Here is a 25,760-nt window from a genome sequence, read left to right on the forward strand (position 1 = left end):
CATTTTGGTTTGAATTAGGTCAGCATTTCTTGCAACACATATATAGGATGGGAAGGAAAAAAAAAAGGCCATCATAATCTTAACACTATTTAATTCCATTTCATATATCCTTATGTTCCCATCTGATATTGTTTTTATTAAATAAGTAGACTTCTTCCAGCCTTTTGACATAAACTGTGCTTTCTTTTTTGTCTTTTTTCTCTCCTTTAGAGATTGTCCAGTTTATTTACACCTGTCTTGTTTTCAGACTGGGGAATGGTGCACCAGATGAGGTCTCATCACTGCTTAGTACAGCTAAATAATTACTTCCGTTGTCATGCTGTTAATACAGCCCAGCATGAGATTTGCCTTTTGTGCAACTGCATTATCTTGTCGACTCAGACGCAGTTTGTGAGCCATGATGACCTTGGACCTCTCCTCTCATACTGCTGTTCCTCCAGTTATTCTCCCATTTGTATTTGTGCACTTCAGGTTTCCTCCACAGGCATTACTATTCATGGCACTTGTCGTTATTGAATTTCATGCTCATGGTTCAAACGCTTGCTGCAGTTAACAGCGTAGTTATGAATTCTGATCTGTTCCTCCAAAGTACACACAACCCTCCTCACCCAAGAACTTCTGTACCTGTGCTCCGCTCCTTCATTTATGCCACAAATATAAAGATTAACCAGGACTAGAACCAAGGCAGATCTTAGGGGTGCCCTGCAAAACCTACCTTCTTTTTTTAATAAAGAAAGGAATGAAAATCACTCCATAAATGCCATTTTTAGTCAATTGTAGTCACACACCGTGGCTATAATTTCCAATTTTGCTGGTATAGAATGTTTAAAAGCTTAATACAGTCAGAACATTTCACATTTTCAGCTTCTCTCCCACATGCTAAGCAAGATCATTCATCAGAGAAGGAACTTAGATAGGTTTGACATGATTGTCATTAGATACATCCACACTGGACATTTTCAAGTACTGCATGTTGCTCTTGGTTCTTACCTACTGATTGTTTAACAGTCTGTTCCAGTATCTACCACGTTCTCAAAGTTAAAATGACAGGTATATCGATTTTGTAGGTCTTCCTTCTTTGTGTGCCAAAGTAGGTACAATATTTTCAGTAAATTCACTTTATTTACCCTAATAGAGAGGCAGCAACATTTTCAAAATAGGTAAGCACAGCAGGAAACTACACTGTAATGCAGAATTTCATCATAAATGTCACAAAGAGAAGCCAGCATTCGAAAAAAAAAAAAAATCTCTGCACTATTTTCCAGTGTCTTTACATCACTAATACATCACTAGGAGAACTCTTGTTCATATCACCTCACCTGAGTTTATTTATATTGTATTAATCCCATTCCTCCCTCTTCCCTTTTTCAAAGATCAGGGAAGATTTCCACCACTTCTCAGGCAAACCCGAAGTGTTTTGTGGCCCAGGGAAGCAGAGGAGCTCTGAAGACTGATCCACTTGCATGTTCTCTTTGAACCTGATCCTTCCCACATAAGCATTATTTATATCCAGCTGCTTTGGAGTTTGTCAGTCTGACCCTCTTTGCACATGTTTATTGAAACAGGGACTTGAACACTTGCTGCCCTGTTTTTCAAATAAATTTTCAGACAATAGAAATATCTTTGGAAGCATATTTTACCCAACACACACATACAATTTAAACACCTGCATCGTAATTTGACCCTCATTTTTTTAAACTGATGATGAGAAATTGGTGTTTTTACTCATCTCCTTTTTGTTTATCTGATTCCTGCCTTAGGAGCAGCATTTCTCTTACTGGTTAGAGAAGGATGAGGCTTGCACATTCAGATATAGACACTGGGCAAAGATTTTACTTAATAAGGCTAATTATAGCCTTTCTCACTCCTCTAAACTGGAAACTCTTACCAGCTTCTCTGACAGAGCAAAATTTTTCATAACTGATATGTTCTTTCTGAAATGTGTATTTTTTATGTATGACCATATAATGATAAAATACCAGTTGCATTTACTTCTGCACTTTGTTGAAACTGAGCTTAAAATCAATTTTTTTAAAAAAATCCATATATAAAATTATACTGTGTGTCTATAAAACAATGGTTTTTTATGCTTATAACCATAAATCCATGAAGTCATCAAAGGAACCTACTCAAGATTATGTAGGTAGGTACCACAATCTGATGATTCTTCAGTCTGCTGAAGAATGTAGTTTGGTTTTTGGTCTGAAGTCATAAGCATCTAAACCGATTTTATTCAGATCATCACACCTCCTAAGAATTGCTGCTGAGCTGTCAATAGGACTGGAAAATTCAGTTCACAATTTAATTTTCAAAATGTTAGAAATGTCTGACTGGAAATAAAAACATAAAAAGCAGGGAAACAGAACAAAAATGACATTTTAACCTTAACTGTACCTTTCATAAATTTTGTCAATAAAATAATCCTCTTTAAGTAATTAATTTGTCTATAAGAACAATACAGCTCATTTCCTAAATTTCAGTTTAAATATTGAAGTACATTGGTTTTGTGCCAGACCATAATATGCTCATAATGAAGAGTATGTAGGAGGTGTTAGGCTTTAACATTATAGAGTGAAACTTCACTGATTTTTTCCATAAAAATATTTGACTTAATAGTGTAGTTATTCATACAGTAAATTAAAACCTAAAACTGCAAGGAATAATACTGCTTTAATTGCCTGACAGGTTGGGGATTATTTCTTACATTCTCTCCTACACAGATGAATATAACCTTCCTAAAGAGGAAATCTATTCACTGCTGAATAACAGGACTGTGTTAATATATTGAACTCTAGGAAGCCTCTAAATAATGTAGTATAAAATATTAGCATTTTTCACCCCTAGAAGATCAAAGCTGAGGGTATTAGTTGTATGATGTAAGATTCATAGGTTATATCTGTGTGAATGCCAAGATGATATTGCAGGACTAAGTCTTACTGGAGGATAAATCTTACAATTAAAAGAAAGGCACCTGGCAGAGAATTTCTGGTGTTTGTTCTTCTCTCACATACTACCTTCTGCAAAACAAGTCCCAGGGGCAGCTTGACTTTTTAAATCTTGAAACTGAAATGTGAAATTTGTGCTTCCATTGGTAGATGTTGATGAAGGAACTGGGCTCTGGAGGAGATCCTTGTGCCTCTAGTACACAGCAGTGGTCCAAGAGGTTTCAGTTTGGTATGCCCTCACTGTTTAGGCAAAATTCTTTGGGCTGGTGAATGGACCAGCTGCATTCAGACCTTGAGCAACTGGATCTGAAAACTGTGTATAAGATTCAGCTGCTGGAAGGAAATTCCATGCCATGGGTGCAGATGTTTGAACTCATTACAAAACCTGAGCAAATAATTGTAATTATTTTGTGAATGCAGTGCTCCACAAATGAAGAACTGCCATTTCTGGATGCAACCTGAGGTATCAGTGAATTCAGTGGAGTTCACTATAGAGGCTGTGATAGTCCTGGGATTTCTGCTCCCTATTCTTAATGCATGACTGCTGTGAGATTCACAGCAGCACCAACGTGGATGACATGAGCTGTGACAGGTGGGATGTTGCGTAGGGATTCTTCCAGCAGTAATTAATCTCTGGATAAAACTGATAGCCAGGCATAGAAGGCTCAAAATGGATATGTGAGCAGAAAATTAGGGCAGAACCCTAGGCACTTCCCACTACCTGAGGTTTTTTCAATTAATATGGAAGGTTTTCTGACCTGGAACTTGCAGAGCCAGGGTGGAGTACAGCCTTTTGGGGACAGCAGATTCCTCACTCAAGAGAACTGCTCCAGTGAGTACTGTGGATATCCAAGCAAAGTATTCCAGGACTGAGGTATCCCCAGAGATAATGTATCCCCAAGGACAGAGAAATCACTAAGGTCCAACTTATGTACATCCATAGAAATTTTCTGGAGGGTGGAAAACATTTATTTGTTTCTGTACTTCTTTCCTGCCCATCATATAGCACATAATCAACCCCATGCAAATAGAAAATCCTAATTAAATTGTTCTAAAAAGCCAATACTCAATTGTCTCTCTACATGTGGCATTATTCCAGACACTGACAGTGGAAGGCAATTCCAACCTTCTAAAATCACAAAAGGCAGCTTTCTTCCACTGGTTCGTCTTCCTTCTGCTTCGTTCAATTATTAAAAGCAAATAGCCACCTTAGAGAACACCTGTGCTCTGCAGGTGCCTGGAGCTTCCCTGTGTTACTTGAGCTCTGAAGGCTGTAACATGCCTGCCAGCATGCTCTGAACAGATTGCCCCAGGGATGGACACAGGAGCACAGCCTGCTGCATGGGGTGAGGTCATTTAGGGAGTAGATGGAGTAAGAGATGCTTGTCTTAGGGCCATAACAAGCTGCTGATCTAATAAAATTCTAGTGAGCTACACACCAGGCTTACTAAGAAAAGTTTGTAGATTCAGTATTAATCTCAGCTGGTAAGGAACACGAAGATCTATAATTATATGAGGTAGGTTTGCTAAGAAAATGGTAAAAAAAGGGAAAAAAGTGGAATATTTGGAAAATTCAAAAGTTTTACCATAACTGGGAGGATTCTGTGTTTCTCTCTGTTATATTCACTGCTCTGCTGTTTGATCTCATTAACTCAGTGATTTCCAAAGTGGGTCTTTGTGTCATATTTGCAAATGTATGTTTCATCTTACCTTTCTAGGGAGTTTTGGGTATACCATGTCAGAGAGTAAAAGTTTGAGTGTCCAAGGTTTCTAAGGGTTTCTTCCATATAATGGCCCTGATTTGAGCTTTGCTTGGGATCAGTTATCATGTATGTGTCTGCTGTTTTGCAAGCCTTAACCACTGAAAACTTGTGATGGAGAAAGTCATACAGCTTGTGTTCAGGCAACTGAATCCAGCACCTCACCAGTGGAGCCCAGAAAGTACCACTCATCTTCTTGAAACTGAGCCAAAAAGCAGCCCCAAACATAACAACTGCAGAGCCCATAAAAACTTGGCTCTCTGGTAAATGGTTGCATGCTGAAGAATAAATTTAGATTGAATTACTCCAATGAGTTGTTTAGGGAACAAATTTTTACATATATTTAAAACCTAAAAACTTGCTTCCATTTTGATGCACGTCCTCAAAGTTACTGACTCTGGGGAGGGGTGTAAGGTGCTGGTCTTGAATAGTTTACTCAGGAAAAGATCACTCAGGAAAAGACTGTCACATCAGAGAACTGAACCCAAACAACCCATGCTTCAGCTATCAACAAGGTTACAGAACTTCCTGAGCATATCAAAATCCACAGTGAGATAAATAGTCCTTTTACGACTCCTTGGAAAAACCCCTACTTATACATTAAATGTAGACCAGATAAGGGCAAACTGTGTGGCACTCTAGACAGCGACAAACCACCTCCCCCCTCTTTGGTAAGTGTGGCGAACTTGACAATTTTCCAAAAAATGTGTTGACTTAATTTGAAAAAATTCTCAGTACAAGCATCCACACGTGAGCCAGAGAAAAGCCAGGGAAAATGTAATTTTGCTGTATATATAAATACAGGGAAATCCAAGTGCATTCAAGCTTGGCTTCAAACTATAGGCAACTATTTGTTTAATTTCATCTCAAGGCTTGGCTTGTTACAGGAATTTTGCATGAATGGACACTGCTCATCAGGGTCATGAATGTGACGGAATTCAACCACTGCACCTGGAATTAACGTTCCAGTTCTTCACCTCCACTGAGAACTCAACCATAAATTCTCAATTAAGGTCTGGCCGTGGCTCAGTGAAGCTTGAGTGGAGATTTTCGTATGTAAATAAGATAGCAGTCAACTCATTTAACAAAATTTCAACAGCAATTGAGCAGCAACTGGCTCATATTGTGTCTTTCACTTCATCTTGTGCTCAATTAAACAGACAAGGGCTTGGCTGCATTCCCCTTTATTTTCTCAAGTCCTTACTTGCCCAGTATCATTTGAGGCCTGACAATTGTTTCTGATGGAAACCTGTCTCAGACTAATTGTATAGCTTTGTCTAGATCTTTATTGGACAGCTACTAGTTCTGAGTTTTTATTTGCACTGGGTAATGAAGACTCAGGTCCAAAGACATTATATTGCAAAAATAGATAAATTCCTGTTTTAAGATGCTGTCATGATATTAACTCCCTGCCACTGGGTGGTTGGTTAGTTGGTTTTTAGAGCTTTTTGTGGTTAATTTTTGGATATTGGGTTGAGGTTTGTTTTTGGGCAGGGGGCTTTACTGTTTTGTTTTATTTTGGATGTTGTGGTTTTGGGGTCTTTTTTGTGGGGAATAAGGGCATGTATTGTGTTATTTCTCCAGATGGGTATTCCCATTTTCTGAAGAGTACTGAGTCAAATGTCTAATTAGGGCAAATCATCACTGAACTACTGATGTAAGTATATCTACAAGAGAATTTATGTCAATTCCTATATCTTGTCTATTACAGAGAATTTCATTATAAACTCTAGTAGAATGTTCTGTAAAATCATAGAGTTACAGAATAATTTGGGTTGGAAGGGATCCTAAAAATCATCTCGTTCAACTGCCTTTGCCATGGGCAGGGACACTTTCCACTAGGACAGGTTGCTCCAAGGCCCATCCAACCTGGCCTTGAATAATTCCAGGGATAGGGCATCCACAGCTTCTCTGGGCAACCTGTGCCAGGGCCTCACCACCCTCATAGTAAATAATTTCTTCCTAATTTCTAATCTAAAACTTCTTTCTTTTAGTTTAAAAATATTCCCCCTTGTCCTGTGGCTATCTGACCATGTGAAAGGTCCCTCTCCAGCTTTTTAAAAAGCTTTCTTTAAGTACTGAAAGGCCATGAGGAAGCAATTAAACTCTGCATGTTTGTGTCTGTTTGTGCTCACGTGTGTTTTCACTGCATAGTATTTTGTACCTGGATAAAAAATATGTTCTTAAAGACATAAAAGTGACATTTGTGGTACAGGATTATATGTAGCACATTCTGAAACTCAAATTCATTACAAAAGTTTAAAAATCTCCAAGGGATGTTTTTACATTGCTTTAGTCCAGTCTGGTTTTCATGTTAATGTTTTGAATCAGCTCAAGAAGCTGATACTGAGGGATAGATAAGAGAAGGGCTAAGCAGACAAGAAAAGAAAAGAACAAAGGCATCTTAGCTGAAATAGCTAAAAAAACCTCCAAACAATAGTTTGAGCTTATGCTAATGCAGGGTCGCTTTTAGTGCATTCATCCAGTTTTAAAAGTACCTAAATGTTATGGTCTCTAAAGTAATTTGTAATGGAAAGTGTAACAGGCTTCAATGGCTAGACTAAGTTTTTCAGTTCAAAAAATGTGCGTGTGAGGGAGAGAAATAATGTTACAATATTTATACACCTCAGCAAATGCACTGAGCATCCAGGTTTTCTAAACCGCATAGGCCATAAAACACCATTCTTAAATATAAACAATACAGCTGACCATCGCTCTGGAGGAATTTAAGGACCTGTTTATGCTATTTCTTTAGATATTCATATTGTAATCACAACTCTAGCAATATGCAAAAAATCCAGGAAGTAAAAAAGTATTTATTAAATTAGGGTCTCTATTGAAAATTAATGACACTGTTTGAAGACTTTCCTACAAAAGAGAGTTCTCAGAAGGTTTGGAAGGGTTTTATGTGGTTTTTTTCACCAAACTGATAACCGGTAACTCCTCCTCCTGGTAAGACTCACCTCTGATCCATTGCTATCTATCACAATTTTTAAACCTAACAATGCTAGATGAGGCATGTGAATTAAATGCATCTTTTCTCTCACTAGAGATGGATAATGAATTTAAATGATATTACATGAAGAATGAAAACATAATCTATAATGAGGTAAGGATGCCACCTCCTCTTATAAGAATATTTCCCATTTTTTCACTTACTAATTGAAATGGTTTTAAATTTGACTGTTCAAGGTGACATTTTCTATGCTGGTATCTGCTTCTGGCTGCTTTTTGTAATTTTAACCAAGTTTATTCAGCTGTTTCCAATAATGTAACTGGGGATGAGGAAAAGTTGGTTTTATCCATATTAAAGTTCTATTAACCTTTGAGGAGATCCAGTGTCCTTACACCATAGAACAGGAATTAGAGACTTGGCAAGAAAGAACACTGTTATATCAGCCTTTTTACTGTCCTCATGTTCACCTTGCTAAGGAATCATATTAGTCAGCAAATCCTTGTTGATGGTTCACATCCAGCTCCTCTCTATTCTGTCTATTCAGAGGAAGGGCTGGAAGGAAGAAGATGTTTTTTCTATGCAATTTTGGAGAGCATGAATTCTGTCTCTCTACACCCACAATATGGCTCCCCACACATATCAGGATCAGTGATGTGAATGCAAAGAGGGAGGAGAGTTGGAGTATGACAATATAAGGCAGGAAACTGAGCAGAGAAGAGCAGTTCCAGGTTCTGTATGAGGAAAAACTGCTGTCAAAAAAATTGGTGGAATTATAGCCTAGAGCTGACTGAGAAGGAGTACTGGGATATAACATAGGGATGAGCTGAACTGGGAAACAATGAAATGGAAAGATCAGGACAATGTCAGTAAGCATGAAAACAGGAGCAGGTGCACAATGAGAAATTATTCTGATCAACTGGGGCCTTCCTGTCAAAAATAAGTCTAAAGAGCTGGAATGTGGAACTCTGGAGGACAGAAAAGAAACTGGGAATGAGTACCAAGGGGTCACATGAAAGAGCTCAGATGCAGCAGCAGAGTGGAAAAGATGAAGAGAGAGGGGCTGGGTAAGGATAGTGAGAACAGAAAGGGAGAGAGGTAAGGAGTATTTGGTCAGGAAATCCATCAGAGGAAATGGAAGAGCAGCTTAAGAAGAGATACTTGACTTAGATGAAAGTTGCAGTGGTGCCAGTCACAACAGTGTGGCTGGTGAGAGGCAACAATTCACTCTGAGGACACAGAGAATTCATGTCTGAGAAAGAACTGTAGAACTGTCCGTTCCTTGGTACCATTCAGCTTCTTCTGGTTCCGTGGTATCATCAGCTTCAGCGTGGGACAAGATAATGCGCTATGGAAGAGTCAAAGGTGTCCCTTTTGGGATGGACTTGCAGCAAATCAATGCTTCACCAAACTGTGGAGTAACTGTTGTTGGTAGTGATGGTGTAAGTAAATCTTTACACACAGACCTAAACACTACAGAAGATATTATTTATATTTCAAAAGCAGGATGCAGAAATTAGGGTTTTTCACAAATAAGACCCTCTTTTAAAATCCTCCTGCTTTTAAAGCACATTTTATACATGAAAAAATACTCAATATTATCATAACTGCAGGTTAAAACAAGCCCTGAAATTTCATTAAGAATTGACCTCTGTTTGAAATATTGCCATGCATATTTGTGCTCTTTCCAGGACTGCACCTTTGTAGCTAAAACTACACTTCTGGTCATGGCTAAAGCAAATATTTTACTAGGAGCCTTTATTAAATATATTAAAGTTTGCCACATAAGTAATAACTTAACAAATTTTCACAGCCTGGAAAGAGAATGACTTTTTAAATTTTATTTTTATTTTTTTTAGGTCAGGGAGAGGAAATCAAAATTACTAGTACATTGAACCTGATGAACTTTTCCAGCATTATTGTACAGAAATATGTTCTGTTGCCTAGGATCCAGTATCCTTAAAGGGGAAGGACAAGGGTCTGCAACAATAAGATGTATATAAATTAATTCCTATGCTACTGTGAGTTCTAGAAGTTCTTCTTTGGTTACCCTAGGGAATATAATATGGGGGAGCAAAAGAGCTGGAGCATAGCAAGACCTCATAGCTTTCTGAGTATTTGTGCTTCAGGGACTGTAGGAGAGGCAGAATAAATAATAAGAAGCCTTTAGGCATGCCAACTTCTATAAGTATGTCAGCATGTGCTAGGGGAGGCTATGTGGCTGTGCTGTCAGATATTTCATTCTCAGCTGACCCATGGGGAGATCATTCTGTTCCTAATTTTTACCTCCTGGAAAATCTTTCCTTAAAAGGAAAAATCAAGCAGTGAAATCACTGCAGAGTTCCCAATGCCCTCAGTCATGTCAATAACCTTAAAAAGAAAACAAAACTTCAAAACCATTTTTTCCCTTATCTTCCTCAAGCCACTGTTTACTTCCTTACTGTAATCCATGTGGTATCTTTAATGGACACCAGGTCTCTTCCTGCAATGTTGTAACATGGTCTTCAGACTATGCTTGAGTTTCCACCCCTCTTTAAATGAGCACTCCAATCATGCCATTGTTCTTACACAAAGGAATGAGAACAGTCTTCCATTCATACTGGTTTCAGAGTCAGCTCAATATTTTTAAAGATGTGGCCCTGTGTCTGTGTTCAGTTTGCATGGCCAGGTTTGGGTAGCTGAGGAGAGGATACAGCTGCTGGAGAAGCTGCTGGAAGCTTCTCCCATGTCTGACAGAGGCAGTGCCAGTGGGCTACAGGAGGGAACCACTGCTGGCCAAGGCCAAGAGCATCAGAGATGGCAGCAACCTCTGGGATAACTTATTTAAGAAGGAGAAAACAGTTACTGTGCAGATGTAATTGTAGCCAGACAAGAGAGGACTGAGAATATGTGAGAGGAACAACTCTGCGGACACGAAGGCCAGTGAAGAAGGAGAGGGAGGAGGTGGCCCAGGTGCTGGAGCTGAGATTCCCCTGCAGCCTGTGGGGAAGACCATGGCAAAGCAGGCTGGTCCTGATGGACTGCACCCTGTGAAAAGGAACCGAGGCTGGAACAGTTCAGGAATAACTGTAGCCCATGGGAAGGACTTACACCGGAGAAGTTCATGTAGAACTGTCTCCCATGGGAGGGACCCCACGTTGGAGCAGGGCAAGGACTCCTCTCCTTGAGCAGCAGCAGAAATGTGTGATGAACTGACCATAGCCTTAATTCCCCATCTCCATGTGCCACTGGAGGGAGGAGGTAGAGCCCAGACATGATGGAGGTATAGGGTAAGGGTGTTTTTAAGATTTTTTTTGCTTCTCATTATCTTGCTCTGATTTTGGCTGGCATTAACTTCAATAAATATCTCCAAGTCAAGTCTGTTTTGCCCATTGATGGTAATTCATGAATGATGTCTGCCTGTCCTTATCTCAAAACATGAACCCTTTTTTTTTTTCTCTCTCCTCTATCCACTTGTGATGGGGAATTACAGAGTGGCTTTGGTGGGTACCAGGCATCCAGTCAGGGTCACCACAGAATTGACATGGGTGTTCATGGGCAGTGTTAGATAAGTGTTTGAGCACTGAAGCACTAAAATCACTAGAGAGAGAGAGAATAGGAGATGGAGGGGCAACCTCATTGCCCTCTAATCTTCCTGAGGAGGGGAAGTGGGGAGGGAGATGCTGATGCCTTCTTTGTGGTATCCAGTGATAGGACATATGAAAATGGTTCAAAGATGTGTCTGTGGAGGTTTAAACTTAACATTAGGAAACATTTCCTTACAGAGCGGCCATCAAACACTGAACAGCTTTCCTAGAGAGGTCTTTTGTGTACCATGCCTGTCAGTGTTTAAGGAGCATTTGGACAGTGCACTTAAAAATATGCTTTAACTTTTGGACAACCCTGAAGTGATCAAGCAGTTGGACTAGATGATTGTTCTAAGTCACTTCCAGTTGGAACTTTTCCATTCAATTCTGTTCTGCCCTAAAGAGTCATGGTCACACCAACATCATTATTTACTTTTTTTTTTTTTTTTTTCAGTGCCTGTGTTTATCTCTGCAGGGTGTATGGTGTATATTTGGAGAAAGGCTTTTCATGAGGTAAGTGACAGGACAGTCAGAGCCAGCCCAATACCTGGCAGTATTTAAGTATTTATTGTGAATGGGGTGTTTAGCTGCTCCAGACTGTCAATATATCCACAGAATCTCAGGGTACATATAGGCTCTATGTATTTTGCGCTTTTTCTGTTTATAGAACACAGATTAGAAATTCTGAAGATTTAAATTTAGCTGCCTTTTGTTGCACTTATATCCTTGTGTACTTTTCCTGATTTAACCAAGCGACCTTGCTGAAAACTGCAAAATCTCTGGCAGAGTGATTTTACTTTAGCAGTGTACTGGCTAAGTCTATACTCATATTTCTGATTAGCACATACATTAACTATTACTACCTCCAAAAGCAGGAGCTACATCTTCCTTTCTGTGTCATTCCATGACAGCTACCCCAAAGCCATCCCTGATGTATGGCAGGCAATGTATTGCTGAAACACACTCAGATTCTTCAGACCATAAAAAGACACCCCATTGGCCCACAAGTCCAGTTCTCTTTACAAAAGGGTTTCCACAAATGCATTTTTGGATACTGGTCCAATCCTGGAAAAAGAGAAGATAAAACCACTGGGAAGCAAAACTGCTGGACAGTGAGCAATGGGTTTTGTACCCCAATGTTCAGCTGATCCTTCTGGGTCCTGTTCTGCTTGCATGAGTGGGTGTGGCCATGTGAATGCTCTTAAGGGCTGATGATGCCAGGATGAGAAATGCCCATGAAACAGTTCAGATCCTTATGATCTGGAACTGTTATGAATCCTTATGAACAGGATTCTTCAGATCCAGTTTCAAATTTCCATTTGATTACTTGTTTGATTAATGATAAATAACAGACATGCCTAAACAAACCAACCCCAAATAAAATTTAAAATTCAACAAGCAAAACATCAACACTATCACTCTGACAAGCTGTGCTGCTTATGGGACTTATGTCAGTGGACCATGGACAGGATGCTGATGCACTTGCCAAAAGTCCAAGTTACAAACAGGCATAAACCTCTGACTTAGATAAAAATTTGTTTGATTATTTTTTGTCTTATGTATCCATATGTGATGGGTTAAGCACCATTTTTAAAAGAGTTGCAGCAGACTAGCCTGGACTACAAATCCTGAGCTTAAGATAAAGCCAACTAAGACTAAACTGCGACACATGGATAAAAAGAACACAGTATTATTAATGCTTATCACTCTTTAGGTCCATACACTTCAATGACAGTTTCAAAAGGATGAACTGATAAAGGATTTCCTGGTAGTTTGACACAGTGTGTGGTGGTTCCAGTAAGCCTCTTGCTGAACAAAGAGCACCAGGGAAATTCTGAAGCCTGAATGGATGACTGACAGTGCTGAGCCTGAGAGGGAAGCACTTTATCCAGGCTTTTGTCATTTTTCTCAACTAACTGCACCAATGCTTAAGCTGCCATCTAAGTGATTGCCTTGTTAGTCAGAGCATGAAGCAAAGCCCTAATTGTTTGCAAAGTTTATGATGCTTTCTTCTGTCGCCTTAGGATGCCCAGAAATCAGGTTTCAGAACTATTGGAGAAAGACAGCTCTGCAATTTGGGCTGGATTCCATACATCTGTGATCTGGAGATTCTCTATCCCATTGCCCATTCCCACAACTCCCCAAAAGTGTGAAGGGGTTCAGAATCCAAAAAATAAAACACATACCAGCTACAAACCATGCAAACATGATTTTCCTTCTTGCACTGAATAAAGCAGAAGTCTGTGACACTTGAAGTCCAGAGAGCGATGCAGCAGATCAGGCCTTTCTGTGGCTTTACCAAGTCTCACATAAACTATACATCCATTTTCTCTGGCAGTCTGTCCTGAGCTCATGTCTTCTTTTCCCTGCAGCTGGAATCTCCCTACAGAAATCAACATCGCAGCACTAAGAAGTGCTTATCCAGTAATGATTTGGGAGACAAAAAAATATCTTGACATGAAAAATTTCCAACTGCCTCAGGGGAGCTAAAGGAGGATAGGAATGTTCCCTCCACAGGAGGCTTAGACATCCTGGCAGAAGACAGAGAGAGAAAGGGAGGATAATTAAAATAGTTTCTCTGTAGATTCACTGAATCATGACAATTCATAACTAGAGACACTGTAGGAGGGACAAGAAGATTTACTGGATCAAGGAACTTCTTATAAAGGAGGAACAAATTAAGAATATTTAGCATGAAAATTAACACTGGAAGCTAAGCTTAATACTGACCCAGATAAAGACAGAAAGCTACTCCCTGACTAAAATAAAATAATTATCAGCAGAGGAAGACTCTTTAATTCTAGCCATCTAGATTTAGTTAAGGAGTAATGATATTTGGAGAGCAAGCAGGAGGAGCAGAACCAGGGTGGAATCAGGCACAAATGCATTAAATAGGGAGAGAAATGTAGTTCATACAGTATTACCAGAGAAAAACACAAAAACAGCATGGCCAAACCAACAGAAGCCCTTTAAGGTGCAGCGAGCACCACATGTGAGACTGATGTACTGGCTTGGACTCAAAGCCACAGTAGTGACGCAGTCAGATAACTTTTCAGACTGTGTTTGCCAGCTCAACAGCAGCAAAAAGGATTCATGAGCTGACAAAACACTTTCATGGTGCCCTTTTCTTCTGCAGGACTGTTGTGAAGCCTGGCTCTCACTAGAGCTCTTGGGTCACAACTCATTGCAGTGCAATCACAAGTGTTGCCATGAAGAATGCAGAATGTGAGAAAACAACCCTGAGAGACAATTACTGATTTTCCTCAGCATACCCTCTCACACTACCACAGTTGTATGATTGCAAAACTTGCCAAAACAGAGCATTCCCACAGCCCTGGAGTGTTAAGCATACAGGAGAGCCTGGCAAGTGTCGTTGGGAGGTTGTTAGGGCCTTGTACATTCCCTTGCTGCCATAATCAGTGCTCTGTCCTTGATGAATTCCCTGGCACCTGTCTTTTCATTGTACTGTAGGTATGGATGCCACCACACTGAAATAAGCCCACTTGTGCTTATTTAATGGTGATTCTCATCAGCAATCTGTATTGCCTTTTTGGACAAATTATCTCAGAAAAAGTGCTTCTGCCCAAGAACCATGGCAAATACATCCTTTGAAGCTGACAGAAGATAATCATCTCCAATAAGGGGTGAATTTGAAAACAGCACAGATAGGAATCAACTTATTCTTTAATGCTTTAAGCAAATTTCATTCATTACAATCAATTCTGTCTCTAGTATCTAGAACTTTGAGCAAGCTAAATGCTGTCTTTACTCTGTCTTCAAAGGTATTGGATGAGCTGTCTGGCAGTCATGTCCACTATTTGTTTTCACATGCCTAAGACTTAATAGTCCCACCTGTTAGGACACTGTCTGTCAAAAAAAAGTTCAAATAATCACTGCTTCATACCAGTGGTCAAAGGATCAAATATTCTAAGCCTTTGAGTATCTAAATTTTGTTTGGTGTGCAAATTCTCAATACATCCTTCCTGGTTTTTCTATCATAGGTTATCAAACAGCTTCAGCTAGGTCAGATGTCAGTCATGTGGAGGTCACTGTGAGCTGAAACACCTCCCACCACACTTTAAGAAAACAAGGTAAATGCTCAGTTTTCTCAGCATCTTCTGAGCTCTCCACTACCACCAGCTAAACTACTATTTTAAAACTAGCTTAAGTAAAAACTACATGGCTCTGCAATGATGAAATGTCCTCTGTCATTTCCTATTAAAAAATGCATGACCCCCTTTTTTCATTGCACATAGCTTTAGCATACTAGATGTTTTTTCCACTCTAATAACACCCAAGGGGTTGAACATATTTATATGTACATATACGTGCTTCCAGCAGCTCTGAGTTTTCTTGAAGACTTTCCTCTTTTAGCAAGTCTCTGGTAATTCAGCTGTGAAATTAAAGAAACACGGGACACTGTAGTGAGTTCTATTTTCTTATTCCCCCTGTGAAGAAATCTTAATAATATTCAGTTTATGGCTGTCTATATTAAAGAGGAAATGCAAAATGCTACAGCTTCAGATAAAGAGACAAACTTCTGTAGCTGGTGGCTGGAACAGTTGATTTTCTCTCTTGAATTAATCCAGAGAAATACCTGCAGCATGTCAGTGAAATGCTCTAACTCTTCTTAGTAAATAGCAGGAAACTGATAGTGCTGCCTCTACTTGTGGTGGCTCTGCTTTCCTTAATTTTGGTACTAAAGCGTTGTGGAGTATCCTAACAAATACTCCCAGATTCATCCCACCTAGTTTTAAGGCATCTAATTAGAAACCTACTTGCCTTAGATACTCTGTCTAGTAGTGAAGGTGAAAAGCTAAGCAACCCTACAGAGTAGGTCACCCCTCCAAAAACCTGCACAAAGGCTGGACCTATCCTACCCTGTCTGGGATTCTAATGTCTCATTAGCTATAAACCTAAAAGGAAAAAAAAAAAATATATCTGATCATTTCTATTTATTGAATTGTGAATATTGGCTGACCATAATTTGCTGGGCTTCACTGATGTGATCACAGTTTGATTGATCTTGATGCTCAAAAGTACATAGTATATTCATCGTTTGAAAAACACAGATCCCTTTCTAGCTAAAACAACATGGGTCAGCAGAAAGAAAATTAGGGAGTGTTACAGCACAGACTTGAGGGGTTTATATTAGCTGTTAACCTGCTCCTGGGCTGTCCAAACACAGGCAGTTTTATGCAATGGCTGTAGTGAGTGCAGGTTAAATAGGACCGGTGGGACAGCTTCTACCAGGCTCCTGCTGTTTTGCTCTTAGCCTATATTCTTCTCTTTTTTTTTTTTTTTTCCCTTGCAGCAAAGTACTTGCAAGCACTAAGTGACCCAAGTTCTAGCTTTAAGCAATGGAGAGAGAAAGACCCACTCATCTATGGGTTGTCTGATCTTTCCTGGCTACTTCTGTTCAGCAAGGAGATAAATATCTCTCTGTGGAGATAAACCTCTTCTTCCTCAGAATCTGGACTACAGAGCAAACTTTGAGGTAAAACAGAAATTTTTATCACTCTGGGAGTGCTTCTTCTAACCTAAGGGTGAGATGTAGCTTATAGATGAAGACACTGAAATTTTGATGTCCACTACACAGCCATTCCTCCCACAATTCCTCTACTGCACCTTCCAGCTTCTTGCAAGCTTTCAATACACTTATGCAGCTGCTATTGAATGCACAAATTTAAGCAACTTACCTGCACCCTTGTACTCATTTTGACTGAGGTAGAGCTAATTTTCTTCACAGTGCCCAGCATGGGTCTATATTTTGGATGTGTTGAAATATGGATATGTTGGATATGTTTATGTGTTGAAAACAGTGTTGATAATATAGAGATGTTTTTGTTATTGCTGAGCAGAGCTTACATGGAGCCAAGGCTTTTTCTGCTTTTCATACTGCTATGCTGGTTGGGGAGCTGAGGGTGTGTGGGAGGCTGGGAGGAAACACAGCTGGGACACATGACCCAAACTGACCAAAGGGATTTTCCAGATCATATATCACTGATAGTATACAAAGCAGAGGGAAGAAGAAAGAAATGAGGGAAGTTTGGAGTTATGGTGATTGTCTTCCCAAATCACCTGGAGATGGCTGGACATCTGCCTGCCCATAGGAAGTGGTGAATGAATTCCTTAATTTCCTGTGTTTTTGTGGGCTGCTTTTCCTTCTTGTATTAAGCTGTCTTTATCTCAACCCATGAATCTTCTCTCTTTTTGCCTTCTGATTCTCTCCCCGATGCTGCTGGTGGGGGAGGGAGGGAGGGAGAGAGTGGTTTTGTGGTTCTGAATTTTTGGCTGAGTTGTTGGCTGTCATGATTTGGACCATGACAACTCTTAATAATTCAAGCACCAAATGCAATTCATATTGCTTCAAAAGAAGCATCTAAGATGATTCAGGTGAGTTACTCATCTGAACTGCCTACTATTTGCAACTGACTCTAAAGTATAACTCACTCATACTTAGATATTTATCTCTTTAATACCAAAATAAGTGAAGTAAATCCCAGTTTCTGGTCTTGAGCCTGTGTTATTCCATCTTAAGACACTGCTGTTATTGCTCACTTGTATAACTTGTCAGCAAAAAGAATAAAGTTGTGCCCTGCTATTATTATACATCTGACTTACCAGCTACCCTGACTTTGCTGCATTGCCACTGTTCCTGATTGAACTTATCTAACACAGACAGAACCTGAGAGTTTGTCAGTCATGTGGTACCTTTCACTTGCATTGAGAGGGAAAAGTACTTAAAAATTTGCTCAATATCAATCAGTCACTAAGGAGGCAGCAAGCAAAGTGGTGACACCATTGAATTTATACAGAAAACATTGAAGGTTAGAAAGAGGATGCTTGTTCAACTAGTTCCCTAGTGAAGGCAATAATATACAATAATGAATTTGTAGGACCACCTCACTCATGTGGAGTCTACAGCAGTTTGGGGCAGGTCGCATTCCCTTACACTCTGTACAACAATGCATCTTGAAACTAATGAAGTGCTATGTCTTTATGAGACTTGTCATGGACAATAAGGCTAATTGCAAAAGGGAGTATTAATGTAATGACTTTACCTTCATGTCAATAAACTATGAAGGAGAATTAGAAAACTTAATGTAATGTAAACACAGGTGAACACGGTGAGAAGAAATTATGATGTCCAACTCCAGTTCAGAAGGCTGAATGATTTCTTTATTATTACTGTGATACATTTATATACTATTTAAAGGAAGATACTAAAGCTACAAACCTACTTGTTCTAACTACCATATCTAACTCACAACTCGTGACCCTCTCGCGAGAGTCCAGACACAGGTGGATCTGACTGACCATCAGGTTCAAACAATCCTTACCAGAATCCAATCAAGCAATCACCCCAGGTAAACAATTCTCCAAACACATTCCACATGGGAAAAACAAGGAGCAGAAATAGAAATAGTTTTCTCTTTCTTTCCTCTGTGCTGCTCTATGAAAAATCTTGAAAGAAAGAAGAATGTCCCTGGGACACTTAATGGTATTGCTTTGTTCAGCAAACTTTCTTACTTTTTTACTCTAATAAAGTTCTGAGTGGTGCTGCTTAATACATTGGATTTAGAAGATTTTTTATATATTAAAAATCTTTGCATTCTTTTTCCATCAGAACTTCAAGGAAGTTCTCCCCACTAATCAGCACTTTAATTCTTTGATCAGATGAGAATGTTTTTATGGTGCTGCAGTCAAACAAAATACCATTGCTGGAACTAAAATATATAATTTATTCAAATAAGCCTGAATTATCTACTATATCCTACCAAATTAGCAAACAAAATGTTTTGGTCTGTGATACATGAAAGACACAACTGGACTGTTGTACATGGAACTGGTTATTAATTAATAATGGAGGTTTCAGCTCCTGATCCCTTATTTCTCTTCGGGGAAAATACAAGAGAATTTTTCTGAAGTCCTTCTATACTACACAGTCTATCTGGCACTCATATTCACCAGCAGTAAAGCAGTGAATACCAGCTGATATTATAGCCTTTATCAAGAGGGCAGGTTTTTGATCAAAACTACTCTAATAAACAGAAATGTCCATTGCTATTTCTGTCAGTTATTTAAAGAAATGAGAACTTAGTAACTTTGGCTGTTACTGGGGAGACGTGGCACTGGCCCTACTTATTCAGCCTCTTGGGAGAGAATTAGACAATAAAGCAATCTCTTCACCAAAAACCTTAAAAAATCAAATCTGAAAATAAAACCATCATTTCATTGATACGGAAACTGCAAGCAAAGTACATGAGAGAGAGAAAACATAAAACTATCAGCAACATTTTAGCTGCTCAAACAGTATAAGCAGTAGCAAAGAGTGACTGTGGTTTGAAGGACAACTTTATAGATTTTCTAAGGTCCATTGCCCCCAAGAAATGGCAGAAATTGAAGAATAAAACAAATAAAGAAAAATGTTTAAAAAGGCAGTTATGACTATTAAAATAATGAAAAAAACTATCTGTACAAAGCAGTGTCATTTTTGGCTATTCACATTTCAATAGGTGACAAATAAAAGATGTGATGGATAGTAAAGAGAGGAATGTGGATGTGTCATACAGTTTTAAGGCAATTTTTATATTGAGAAGAAGAAAGTGGTTTATTAGTCAAGTAATTAATCTGTGCAAGTCATTGTCACAAGGTAAAACGGAGCTAAGACTTACAGAAGGATTTGAAAAAGCTCAGGTATTTCTTTGAATAATAAAACTTTCGTCTTTTCATCAGAGAGACTGTATAATGTACAAAACCTCTCATATCACTGATGCTGTCCATGCTGGGCACATCAGATTAGATTTGATTTTCTAACTTCATATGGAAATTCCACTGGGCCTTTATGCCATCTGACTCATAGTACAGCAGAAGGTCATGGAGCAGATCAAATGGGACAACCAGCACGGACTTATGAAACGCAGGTGTTGCTTGACTAACCTGATCTCCTTCTATGACAGGGTGACCCACTTGGAGGATGAGGGAAGACAGTGGACATTGTTTACCTAGGCCTTAGTAAAGCCTTACACTCCATTTGCCACAGCATTCTCCTGGAGAAACTGGCTTCCCATAGTGTGGATGAGTGCACTGTTTGCTGGGTAAAAAAAAGCAGATTTGGGGCCAGGCCTGTTTTGTATCTTCATCAATGATCTGGATGAGGGGATCGAGTGTTCCCTCAGTGAGTTTGTACATGAAAAGTTAGGTGGGAGTTTTGATCTGCTGGATGGAGGAAGAGGGATCTGGAAAGGCTGGCTTAAAAGACAGAGGCAATTTTTATGAGGTGCAATAAGGCAAGCACAACCAGCCCCATGCAGAGCTACAGGCTGGGGATACACTGGCTGGAAAACTTCTGGGTAGAGAAGGACCCTGAGGGCGTTCATTGACAGAGACTGAACATAAGACAGCAGTGCGCTCAATTTACCTCAAATTGGGCCAAAAAGTTTTAGCTGGATACTAGGAAACATTTCTTCACTGCAAGGGTTGTCAAGCACTGGAACAGGCTGCCCAGAGCAGTGGTGGAGTCACCATCCCTGGAGGGAATTAAAAGACATGCAGTCGTGGCACTTGGGGACATAATTTAATGGTGGTCTTAGCAGTGCTGGGTTCATGGTTTGACTCCATGATTTTATTTGTCATTGTTACCATGCATTAACCTGAGTTAATATACTCCTGCCATGCTCTGTTTTATCATTGGGATCATTCTGACAGCATATAGCCTATTCTTCTTTTTCAATTAATTGAGTTTTAAGTTGCCAAGAGTTTTCAACTTTCCTATAAATCAGTGTTCATCTGTAGCTAAAGACATAAATACCTATAGACTTCTGAATAACACTGTATTAGGATTTACAACATGCGGCGTACAACATGTGTCTTCTTCCCCCTCCGTAGCATTTTTGTTCCCTGATATTTCTTGCTCCTATCTATTGATTGTCTTAAAAATTAATTATGGAAAACTGAATTTAAATTCTTTTCCTGTGGTCCTGAAGCTCTGTGTTAGAGAAACACATGTGTCTCCAGTGTAGTAGTGAAAGGGACTCCTGGAGGTGTTCTGGGAACCTGACAATTCCTGATTGAGATTAACCCAAGACTGTTCTCCTCCTTCTTTCTCAAAGGATATCCAGCTTCAAAACACTTAGGACCATCTGTGCCATTGCTTCCTACCTTGAGTAAGAGTGGTGAGTCATTTCCCTGCTCTTTCAAGGGTTAAAAAAGATTCCTTTTCTCTACAAAAAAATTCAGGCCAGGTTTTTTTTCTTTTTTTTTTTCCCGTTCTTGGTCTATACAGATGAAGGCCATAGATGTGAAACCGTTTTCTCTGTCTGCTATTCTTTTGCCCATATTTCCTATATCTGTGCAAAATTTAATGGAGTGTTTCAAGTCTAGAAAGATATAAAATCACAGTTTCAAACTGCACATGACAAATTTGGGTTGAAATAACCAAAGCTTTCTCAAGTCTATAAGCAAACTGGGTGCTACAATGGAAAGTTTTGAATAAGCTTAATAAAAGCTGATGCCTGCAGCCCTGCCTAGAATAAGCACATAGAGAAGTTGCATTGAAGAAACCAGCATGTTAATAACCATGAAATTCTCTTTAGCCTTTAAAAGAACAAATCTCCATTACTTAGTATGAAACCCACTGTTGGAAAAAATTCCCATAACTTTCTCCTTAGGAGGGTGGCATGTAGGAAGATATGGATGGAGGGAACAATAATGAGGGGACTACAAAATGAGGGTCTGAACGCAGATCTGCAGGGGATCACAAGCAAACTGTGAGGTTATTTAAGTTTTCAAAAGTCAATTAGCAGTTGATGGAGAGATAAATTTAAACAGGCATAAATCTATTATTTCTTTGGTAGATAAAAGAAGATTATACATATGAAATTCTTAAAATTACAGGGGAATAGACAGAGAATAAGAGCAAAGTTTCTTTCCAACTTTATTTACACAGAACTGAGTTCTCTATTCATGCTCTTCCGGTGCTTTTATCTAATGCAGTTAACAGTATTTACATAATTGTTGTTCTTTTTGACTAGAAGGGACTCTTATTATAAGAGTGTAGAAAGCTGCTTTCATTCTTTTGCTAAGCTTTTAAAATTTTTCTCGTTTTCTTTCACTATGTTAACTGTAAATTTTTCCTTGTCGCTATCAATTATTACTGCAAGCAATATTTTGGAAGGTTTTTTTAGCTAGACTTTTGAAGCAGCAAGGTTAAACATCAAAGTTGGCATAGCATATATAATCATGTCATTCTCACTGCTTTACAGGGAACTACCAAGGGCCAATCATGAAGCCAACTCACATGTATTCAATACAAAAGATTTTTCCTTTATGTGAGCCCTGCCCATTTTGTGGTAGAAAATTAAAAGGCTTCCATAGAATTTTTCTTCATCGATAAGTACAAACATACACAGTATACATTGTCTATGTATCTCTCAAACTGCTTTCCTGCAGTTTAGACACCATCTTGCAAACAAATTTAGCTTTGTGTCTTTGAAACATGTTTCCTCCTGGATTTGTTAGAAAACAGAATTATCAACATTCAAGATCATGTAGCATTGAGTTTCATTAGAGCCGTTGGAATGGGTCTAATAGAAATGGTGTCTTTCTCTCTTATAATGACAATTTTATCCTTCTCAAATAGAAACTCCCATCTAATTTTAACTTTTCAATTGAAAGGTCCACTAGGTTGTTGTGTGACTATTGTAGCAAATCTCAACAGTAACAATTTTCAGTTCTTCTTCCTTTGCTGCATTAGTCTTTGCACAGGTCATTTTTCTCCTTTTTTATTTCATTGTTTTTACCTTGTCAAATATATCTGTGGTATCATAAATTTGAGCTGGAGCAACATTTTGCTTCTGCCACTTTGGTTGGTTCAGTGTATTCCTGCCTGCCCAAGAAAACTGGACCCAGATTTCCAGCTCAGGTCTCCCCAGTTCTCAGTGGAGAGAAGGATTGTGTTATAAGGCTTACTCCTGCTTATACTGATTTTTTTTTTTGAAATTTGTGAGGTTTCTCCTACAACCTGTCATTGTGTTTCATGGTTGTGAGAAATAAAAATATATTTTTCTATAAACCTGCAACCTGACTATTTCTTCACTATCCTGCATTAGGAGACCTGACTGGTTTTGCCTAAGAACAGTATCTGTATCCCAGTCATGAAGTATCAGCATTTTTGTCAATTCTCACTTCCAGTTCCATAGCATTACCTGGATTCCTGCCCTCCAGTTCTTCAGGCACTCTCCAATCAATGCCACCTGCAAAATTGCAAAGATCATAATAGCTCATTAATGACAATACTGAATAGCAACAGACTCAAAATTGGTCCTTAAGGGACACCATTAAATTAATCCTTCAGTTTCAACACTGCATCATTACACATCATTTTCAAAGCATGTTTCCCTATGCTATGCACTAAATTACTTTCTTCCATTTTTCCTTCCTCTGTTTTTATTAATTACTGTGGAAGACTATCAAATAGTTTGCTCTTGAAGCTAAGGTATGTAATGTAGGACATTCTCCATACATCCTTTTACTCTAAAACAGATGAACTTAGGTTTAATTTGGTATCATTTATACATATTCTGTTTATGGCTATTATTTTGTTGATGACTTTCAGGTGAATGTGATTATTTGTTTAACTTTTCCTTCCAGGAACTGATTTCTACAAACTTTGAACTCAACTGGTTGTAAAGCTCCTTGCAAAGATTTGCAAGTAGTGCCATGATTACTCTGTTTCCCTTTATAATCACTGTTTATCTGAGTACTTCAACACTACCATAATTTTATTTTCCCACAGGGAGAGCAGAAAGCACAAAGAACAAAGAATACATGTCATCAATATGACTGGATGCTACTCTAGATGTTTCTGCAGAGAACTTCTCCTAGACTACTGCCAGAGGAAAGAGGGGCTTGTAATGAATTGATTCCTCTTCACCCAAAAAAGAAACTCTGGGACTTCCAGTAGCCTACCTGAGATCATCTAGGCCTGGCAGCATTTACCTCTGGCACAGGCTTTTCCATGAGGTTGGCATTGGAGGAAGCTAAGCGATGATTCTCCAAATGCTAAGACTAGATTTCTCTTAATGGTAATATTACCATCCCAGAGAATATTCTCTTTCTCTTTTTATTTAATTCCCCTCCCTCCAATCCATTCTCTGCGTACAGGAACCTCAGGCAGCGTCTGGGGACTAAGGACTCCACAAGGTCATGACACATGCGCCAAGTACAGGGCCAGCACACTGGCAGGTCACCAGCAGGACTGGCAGCCTTGTAGCATAGGCAGAGACCCAGGGCCTGGCTACAGGTGGGTCACGGTGCCCACTCTACTGCTAAGAGGCTTTGCTCTGTCCTTAGAAAGCAGGGGCAAGGCCAGGCAGTTTCTCCATCCCTGTGTTTTTGGGGACCCCCCTGTGGCTGCACAGAGCTCCTCTTTCCCTCCTGGGAAATCGAAACTACACTGCTCAATTTCTAAATGGGGCCTAAAGCACAATCTCACTTGCTCGCTCACAGCAGCTAAGGGGAAGACAGAGGAGGGGAGCACAGTCCCAGAAGAGGGGGCAAGGTCTGTGCTGCCCGTGTGCTGCTGAATGGGAGAGGAAAGCCCCAGACCTGACCCTGCACTGTGGGGAGTACAGGGGCCTGGACACTCTGAGGCGCTTCAGGGGTGGCACAGGGGCAAAGGCTGTGACTCACCCCGAGTACAGGGGTCATGCTGGCCAGAGGCCAGCAGCAGGCAGAGAGCTTCCATGGCTGGGGAAAAGCCCTGGCCTGCTTACAGGGTGGGCTGGGGGCCATTTCCTCCCTCCCCTGTGTGGAGACAGGAGCTCTCAGCCTCCTTTTAGGGTTGCCCCTCTCTCCAGGCAGCCAAAGGAGCACAATGGCAAAAGGCCAACAACAGCAAAGACCCAGCCCTGCACACAGGGAGGTCGCCCAGCTCAAAGCCAGCCCCAGAACTGAGAAGGTGCCCTAGGTATGCCAGGAATGCCCTTTGCCCAGAGGGCCTCTTGTTCCCCATCTTCAGCTCCAAGCCCCTCCTCTTCTTGCTCCCTCTTGCCTCACCATCCCACAGCTTCTGCCAATGGACAACAACACACTCAGGCCGAGTGACCTATTATGCCCTCAGCATCACTTGGGGCACCCACTTCTCCCTCAGTGCTCATTCTGGTCCCTACAGATTACCTCAGATTTTCCTTCCAAAATGCTTAACTGCATAGAGATTACCTCAGATTTTCCCCTCACAAACAGAAACACCGTGCAGTCCTGTGACAGCACAGGCCCATCCGTTTTTTACCGTAAATTCCCTGTTCCTGATTTTTCAATTGTCCACAACCATTTCTCCCCTGGGTGACATTTCGTATCATTCTTTCATTTCACCCCACAGGTTTCCAATCCCTGTTTTACATACCCATTTCAGATGTGCATCACAGTTTTACCTTTCTTCCCCATTATCCTGTCTTATTTTCTCCCTATAGCATTCAAGTAACCTTCTTCCAGCTTGCTCTGTCATTTCCTGTGAACATCCCCAATCACACCC

Source organism: Vidua macroura, chromosome 5, assembly GCF_024509145.1.
Source record: "Vidua macroura isolate BioBank_ID:100142 chromosome 5, ASM2450914v1, whole genome shotgun sequence".
Lineage (NCBI taxonomy): Eukaryota > Metazoa > Chordata > Aves > Passeriformes > Viduidae > Vidua > Vidua macroura.